Below are 8,235 nucleotides of genomic sequence, written 5' to 3'. Positions count from 1 at the left end.
TGAGGTTTCCATTTATTTTGAGTAGTATATTGGTTTTGTTTAGGTATTGTATGTTCTGCAGCTTTCGTAACGTACATAGTAATTGTTTGACAATAATAATCAATATCAGATGGTTTCTCTGCTAGATTTATCGTTGTTTCTGGTAATAATTGGTCAAGGAAGTTTGCATATTTTCGCAGTTTATTTTCTTTATAGTTAAATTTAGGTTTTCTTATGGGCTTATTATTATGTATTACGACATTAAAGACACATGTTATTGGTAAGTGATCGCTATCAACATCAAATCCAACGTTAAAATTGAAACATATATTACTAATATTTCATGAGCTTATACACAGAACCAATATATCACTACTATTGTGTTGACAGCTTGTGTGTCTTGGAGGGTTGTCAACATTTTCCTCAAGACAAATAAATTTCAAATAGCCCGCCAGATGACTGTACGCTATTTTCGTAAACAGCAGTACAAATGACAGTTTCAAATAATAGAGGGCGCTTGTTAAATAAACTTTCTTTCACTAGTTAGAATATTGACTGGAGAAGTGAAAATTGGGTAGACGGCGGGTTTGGTCTGAAAACGTACATAATTGAGCGAGGGTTTTTTAGGTAAGATTATATTTATTTATATTTTAAGTTATTCTTATTTTGTTTCTTGTATCATAATCTTCAGTTTACGATAAAAAAAATTGCCCCTGTGAAGCAGGCTTATAAATGCAAGTCGCAGGGGTCTAGACTTTGTATTATTAATACTGTGGACCAAGCCACCATCTTGTTAACTTCACCCTCTGACATAACTGGTAAGCGGGAAGGCCGTTGTTTTAAGTGTTTGACCTTGGATGTGTAAAAGAAAACTTATTTTATCGGAATCTTTATGTAATAACTCGCATTTTATTATATACTTTGTTTATGTATATATGATTGATTATGATAATTAGTCTTCAAACACCTGGTCAGGCCAAGTCGCAATGGAAGTCTAGGAAGCTCAATGTGATTGATAACGTCAACTAGAACAAGTGTTTTAACAAGATGGCCGTTTCTTGCATCGGGCCAAGGGCGTGTACCTCGGCTTACCAGTCAGTGGCTGGTGTTATGCGGGGATGAGATTTTGATAAGTTCGTTTGAAACATAATATTATGATCTGTATAGAGGAATTTGGCGTTTAAAACTAACTGTAGGACCTAGTATAAAACTATAAGTATAACGTAAGTCAACATAACGTTGAACTAGTAGTAGTAGATAGATTGTTTATTCAGGTTTCAGTAAGAAGAGTGAAACAAACTGAAACTTTGAGTTTGAAAGATGTATAATCGTGATAATGATAATCTATATAAGTTAAAACTGTTTTACTTTTTAGATCTTTCGTAGACTTGAAAACATTTATAACTTGTATAGAAATATATTCAAGACTGGTATCTTTGATTTGTGTTTGCATGAAAACTTAAAATACAAGTTTTTATTAAGTACCGAAGTTTGTTTTCAATTTCATTGGATTTACTTGATGAATTATGCATCTTTTCTGACATCTTTGTTTACTATCAAAACTGAGAATTTTTAAAGTGAAATAGAATTAGGTAAAACTAATGTAAATCTTTTGAAATAGATCGAATTTCTAAATGTTAACTCAGTAGTGAAGTTGATGAGTGACAGATGGACAAAAGTAACTTACTGTATATTGCATCTTAAATAAAAGGTTTGGATATTAAGTATTTTACAAAAAAATTGAAATTTAATAATTGAAAATTTTGTGAATTATAAAGTATCTGTAGCATACCTCTCACCTTAAAATATATGTATAATAATAATATTAAGTATTTAAACTTTTAATTAAAAAATGTTTATCATACTAGTACTTTCCATCTTATAAGTTACATTTATCTGTTGTTTCTTTTTCTGTTTTAATTATTACAAGTTCCAAGCATTACATATATAATAAATGTAAAGATAAAATAGAAAAGACTATATATATAAGCTAGTACTTAAGATATGAAAAATGCATAAGTTTAACTACAATTATAGAGGAGAAAAAATACTTGAGAATACATGATAAGAAATAATTTTTTGGAATTATAACAAGATCTGGGTTGATTAAAAGAGAGGAAGTATAATCAATCAGGGGAACAAAATTAAGAATGATCCCAAAATATATCCATCAAAAATAAAAATGTTAGAAAACGTACAATGAGGAACGTCATAAATATAACTTAAAAACTGAGAAAATGACAAATAGATAAATATCATCTAGAAATGTGAGTGACATATAAAATTAAACAGTAATATTGATTAAAACAAATAAATGAAAATAATCAATAATTAAAAATAGCTCGAAATTGAGGGAAACAAGTCAAATATTAGAAAGGAAACACAAAGTAGAAGTAAAGAGAATGGTGTAATAAAGAAGTCATTATGATGTCAGAAAGTAAAAAAAAGGTGTTGTTTTCAAACACACATGAAGTAGGAAAAAATAACACTTACACTCAGTAGCTGATGAACTAAAGATATGTGTTTGTAAATATAAAAGAACCATTAATATGAGAACAAGTAAAAATATTCCAGGGAACTGAAAATTCCAGAAGAAGCTATGTCAAGTGTAATATGGAAAACAGAGTTGTTGCTTAGTAACAGAAACAAAAATGATGATGTTTCAATGAGACACGATATTGTAGAAAGATAGGAAAAGTAACTTGCATTCATGCATAAATTACTGCAGACCATCATTGGAAGATGACGTAAATGTAAATGTAGCAGTTGCTTATCTAGATATAATCTTTTCATAAGGGTTTTTTTTTTCCAACACATATTGGTGTGAATTAATCAGGAAAATCTAAGAAAAAAATGTTAAAAGGCCACATGTTTGTGGCCCATCTAAATAATTTTCTCTCCTACTTAAAATAAATACAACAATTAGTTGATATTCTTATTCAGTTGCATTTCCCCTAATGTTTACATACACTTGCCTAGCTGACTAAATTTTAAAAACTTTCAAAAATTAGCAGCACATATATTAATATAATAAAATTCAGTGTCTGTATGTGTGACTTAATTCCTCCTAAACTGCTGGTTGCATTGACTTCTTAGTGGTACAAAACGAACCATCTTGGTCCCAAGATTTGCACAAAAATAAAATTTTTCACCTACACCTTGAAGATCTCGGGGATTTCTTGAAAACTACTTTGCCTAAACTGCTGAATTCACAAACTTCTAAGTGGTGCCAAATGAATAGTCTCTACCACGAGGTTTGCACAAAGGTAAAACTCTTCATTCCAACCTCTTTCCTCAATTAGTACTGCCCTCTGTTGACACAAATTTTTAACTCCTGCCACTGGCCTTCTGCTTCTGAATATCCACATGCAAATGATAATGTAGTAGCTCTCCACCATTGTATTGTGGTCACCTGTTGCACTGTCTCCTGTGATGTGGTCCTGTGGACTCTCAAACATGTTTTTCCCTCCTCTCTTCTAGTGGAGTCCTTACCAGTTCCTAACCACTGGGGTGGTGGACCATGGAGACTTGACCTCCCGAGTGATGAATCATACTACTCAGTTGAAAGTAGGACAGTGGTAGATAGCACTTCCTACCGTGAACCTGATGTACAATTCCAGATACCACCAGGTTTTGGTTATAGCAATATGCAGTCTATGTATCTGACCGATTGCTTTTTCCTACCATGGCATTCCTCCTTCCTACCATCGTCTGGATGTACATCCTCTGTGGGTCTGGTATTGGCCGGAGATGGTCCGGCTAAGTTAGTCCTCACATGTGTGTTGGCCTGTATTCCTCCTCCCATTGGAGACTGGATGACAAATGCACACCACTGCCAGGTTTTGGACTGGAGATGCACTCCAGGTTTGCGGTTCCTACTGTCTGCTGGATGTTGGTTCCCGGTGGATCTGGTGTTGGACGTAGCAGGACGCAACGCATTTTCCTGCTTGTGCATGGCCAGGTATCCTTCTCTGGAAGTACCAAACTCATATCCCCTAGGTTTTGGACCAGAAATGTGTTTGAAATGCACGCAAGTAGAGATGGATTTTGATACAGAAGCTCATCTTCCCTACCATTTCCCATTTTGAGGTGAAGAGGTATGTGATCCTCTACCTACCACAAATCTAATGTACCATTCCAGATGCCACTTGGTGTTGAGTGAGGTCGAACTACTACTGGAGTCTGTCTGCCCTAGTCACTTGAAACCCAGGGGTCCCATTAATCAGCCATACATATTCTGAGATTCCTTTATGTTTTTCTGCCTTTTATGTTCATGACACAGTCATGGAAGAGTGAAGAGTATACCTGGATTAGACATGTCTCCTGCTGAGTCTCTCTTTGGGTGCTTCATAAAGGGGGATTATTTTTTTCACTGGCCCACCACCAGTTCAGTGTGGGAACATATGGGAAAGAAGCATTTTCCTACATTGAAAATGTACTTCCAATAGATACTTACCTCCTCTCACATTTTCCACCTAGCCATTCCGTTTCTGGTGATAGATGTGTGGGTATTCAGACCGACTCAAAGTGATTAACAAGTGGAAATGTGAAGAGGGCACTGGTAATGATTTTTTGCATATGGATATGCAAAATTGGGAGGTAGAAGGCTAGTGGCAAGTATTGAAAATTTGTGCCAATAGAGGGCATTACAAATTGAGAAAAGCTATTTTGTGGAAAGAGGTAAGTATCTATCAGAAATGCATTTTCAGTGTAGAAAAATGCTAACGTGTGTTTCAACTTTCTTATTACACAAGTCAAATAGAACACCTGTAGGAACACTTGAATCAAGTTTCTTTCAATGTTGTAAGGAAAGAAAAAGTAATATTTAAATCTTTCTTTCTAATGTAAATAACCGAAGAATCATTGTTAGTTTGTTTCTTCATACTTTCTAATATGTGTCTAGTTTTCCAGTGTTTCAATGATATGTGAAGGCTTATAATGCTAAAAATCTGGTTTCAGTACCTATGTGATGGTCACCACTCAGATAGCCCATTGTGTAGCTTTGTGCTTAATAACAAACATATCCTTGTAGTAAAATGCTCAAAACTGCACATAATACAGTTATAATACATAATACCTCACCAAAGTCTTGTGTAAAATTACAATAACTTTTTTCTGACTTCTGACCTAGTGTTATGTTAATTATTATCAATATGTGACACCTAGGTGTTTATGGTTGGTTGACTTGCAACATCGAAGTATGCTGAACAGCAGTACATAAGTACAGTAATACCTCGTTATATGAAGTAGATGCATTCCTGGCGCTTTGTTTATATATATTAAAACTTGGTATATTGAATAACTTATAACATTATTACTATAAGGATACATTACCAGCCTTCGTAACTTACCTTATCATACTATAAACACTTAACTTACCATTCATATTGTAAACAAAGACAATTTATTTGAAAATAGTATTATACAGTATTTTATACTGTACATTACTAAAATTAAAAACTGAGAAATCAAAGAAACATAGTGACTATCCCCATAGCTCCATTCATGGCTTCAGTGGGAGAAGGGATGTGGAGTTAGTTGTTTTTAAAAGAAGGAATGAAGTGTGGACTGTTTTTCCTTCTTCGGGTTCACAGACACCTGTTGTACAGAATGCAGCGCAACACTAAAAACTGACACATATAACAAGATATATATCCATCTTGATGTGCAACACTTAAGAATCCATATCTTATTATAATTTCATTATTTATATTGTACTGTATATCAGTAAATTTATAATTTATTTATTCATTTCAGTGTATTTATTTATTATTTTTAGCTTTCTGTGTAAAATAATGGTAATAAATTCTGAGTTCTTGATACTGAAACTTTGTTTATCATATATACAAATATCAAGGTATTACTGTATTTCATGGCCAAGTTAGGAAAAAAGAGGTTTGTGTCTGCAGACATTATCATCTAAGTTTTAATTTACCTGTGCCTGATTGGAGTCACCATTCATTGTGTAAATGCCACTTGTCTTGTATAATTCATTTTTGTGTTAATAAACAGTTTTTGATATTACTCAAAGTGTAATTATTGAGCTATTCAAGGCTATTTTCAACGACCTTTGCAACAAATAATTTTTTTGTTGCTTCATTTTTTATCAAACAAATAGTTAAATTTAAAATAAAATGCTCTATTAAATCAAGCATGGTGCTTATTAACAAAACAATCTACTTTTAACTTCTCAGCTGTAAGTCTCTTGTCACTAATTTTTCCATAATCCTACTAGATGTAGCAACCAAACAAAACTGATTTACAAGTTATTTGGGTGTATTATGATTTGTTAAAATACAATGTGCAAAAGCTAGTTGGCTGGCAAAGACAAGATCTGCCATTCAGTTTGACATAGATAAAAATATTTTTTTTTAGATTTCTGAGCCTGCATGTAAATAGAGGTAATTGACTATAGGTTCCTCCTGTTTAATTGTCAAAAATGCAAAGTACAATATTATGGAGGTTGGGAGTGTTGTTAATTTTACAGTAAAGCATGTATTATGAAATATATTTTTAGATACAGTTTGAAATGTTACAGGTGAAGTTTTGTTTTAGAACACATGAAAACCAATGTTTCAAAAACAAATATACATTGAAAAACTTGCTTTTTTTTATTATTAGTTCCGAGTACAAAGAGCACATTGTATAGTTGTATTCCTACTCACAGTTCAGTCTACACGCATTCGGAGAAAATAATAAATTACTGGCGATAAAATGATCAATTCTCTGCAGGTTGACATTAACTAATGATGGTAAAGCATTTATATGAAGTTGTGGCAAAATAATAGAACCAATAACAGTAAAGGAAAGGATATCAAATCTATCTCATCAACAAAGCTATATATTGGAAGTAATGGTGTTACATTAATAATACAACAAACAAAATAGATTAGTATATATCCATTCCTGCTTGAATCCTCCAATATATTTTGGTCAAGTGTAAACCATGCATCCATGCCAGCTCATTCCTTTCTTTCCATAGTGCTAGATAGTCTTTTCTTGAAATTACCTTGTAATCCAGGACCAACAAAGCTTCATCAGACTTCAGCTTATCATGGATTCACTGAATTCTGTTTCGTTCATTTACTACACTCAATCAATGACCATGAAGAGTTTGTACCTCTTTCTGCAGTCTTTGATTAAAGGAATATGATGAATTTCATTCCACTGTTTGCAATTGTTAGACAATACAGTTTCAGTCTCTATATATCCATAATTGATGCTATTACCTGATGCACTATTTGACACAACATGGTCATTGTATTTCAAGAAATGTTCTATTTCATGAACCCATATCTTGCACTACTCATGCATTGATTCACCATCAACTGTTCATACTCTTCTCTACAGCAGTTCTAGATTGTTGTAAATCAATTTGCCTGATGCATAATCAACAGCCCTGCATGCCCTTGGTCAAATGATGTCACGGATTTAAGTATTTTCTTAAATGACAAATACATGATTCTGCTTAATCTGCATGGGAATTCTTCTAGGTAGTTTCTGTAGACATACTCCAAAATCTTCTTTTTTGTAAAGTGATGGAATTTCACCTTTTTATCGTCCACAATAAAAGACTTTGTTCCTCATTACAATGTTTTCACATTCCTCAGCAACAAAATATATTCCACTGCTGTTTTTACAAGGCCTTTATGGTATTGTTACGTCTCTGGTCATTTGTTAATTTTTCGTAGAAATCCTTTCCGAAGAACTTCAGCGATACAAGTCCTTTTTTAAATAAAAATAGTTTATTCTTTCTCAATACAACTTTGCAATACACTTAATTTCCACACTTAAACACACGCTATAATTCTCAACGAACGATTCACGCACTTACTACCGTGCTTGACTCAATTGTCCATCTCTGTCTGTCTGCAATTCTATCTCAATTCATTGTCTGGCACACTTATATACAAGAATACCGCACATGTAGCAAACACTCAAGCATTCATGAACCTTCGAGAATATCATGACGTGTTACTAGTGTCACGTGACTTCCGCTCTCATAACACTGCCCCTTCCTTAATATTGTTCGTCTCAAACAATAGCCACTTACATTAAACCAATAGATAATTAACAATAATTTAATTAAATGTACAGAATTTACAAACAAAATTAAAATTCAACAAAGTCTCTTAATTTTATGGAACGTATCTTTTTCTGCACTGGTCTCCATCTCGTTGGCTTCTGCTTCACGTGAAGAATTGGCCTACCATTGGTAACAGTCACATCAGTGGTAGTAACTTCATCAAGGGCTTC

General features: G+C 33.3%; 1 protein-coding gene across 2 annotated transcripts in view; it reads left to right on the top strand.

Moving 5' to 3' along the window:
• Positions 1–530: 530 nt before the first annotated feature.
• LOC106467634 (zinc finger protein 25-like) overlaps positions 531–8,235 on the top strand; it is a 58,651-nt gene continuing 50,946 nt past the window's right edge. The window contains exon 1 of one of the 2 annotated variants that reach the window (XM_013928000.2): positions 531–606. The gene's annotated coding sequence lies outside the window, so the exon portion shown is untranslated. Of the gene's footprint in view, positions 607–779; positions 798–8,235 lie in introns of those variants that run through there. The other variant, XM_013928001.2, reaches the window with a different exon arrangement.

The sequence above is a fragment of the Limulus polyphemus genome, unplaced genomic scaffold (assembly GCF_000517525.1).
Source record: "Limulus polyphemus unplaced genomic scaffold, Limulus_polyphemus-2.1.2 Scaffold2686, whole genome shotgun sequence".
In the NCBI taxonomy this organism is placed as follows: domain Eukaryota; kingdom Metazoa; phylum Arthropoda; class Merostomata; order Xiphosura; family Limulidae; genus Limulus; species Limulus polyphemus.
The sequence above is the reverse complement of the archived record's forward strand: the minus strand, read 5'-3'. Positions and strand labels throughout refer to the sequence as shown.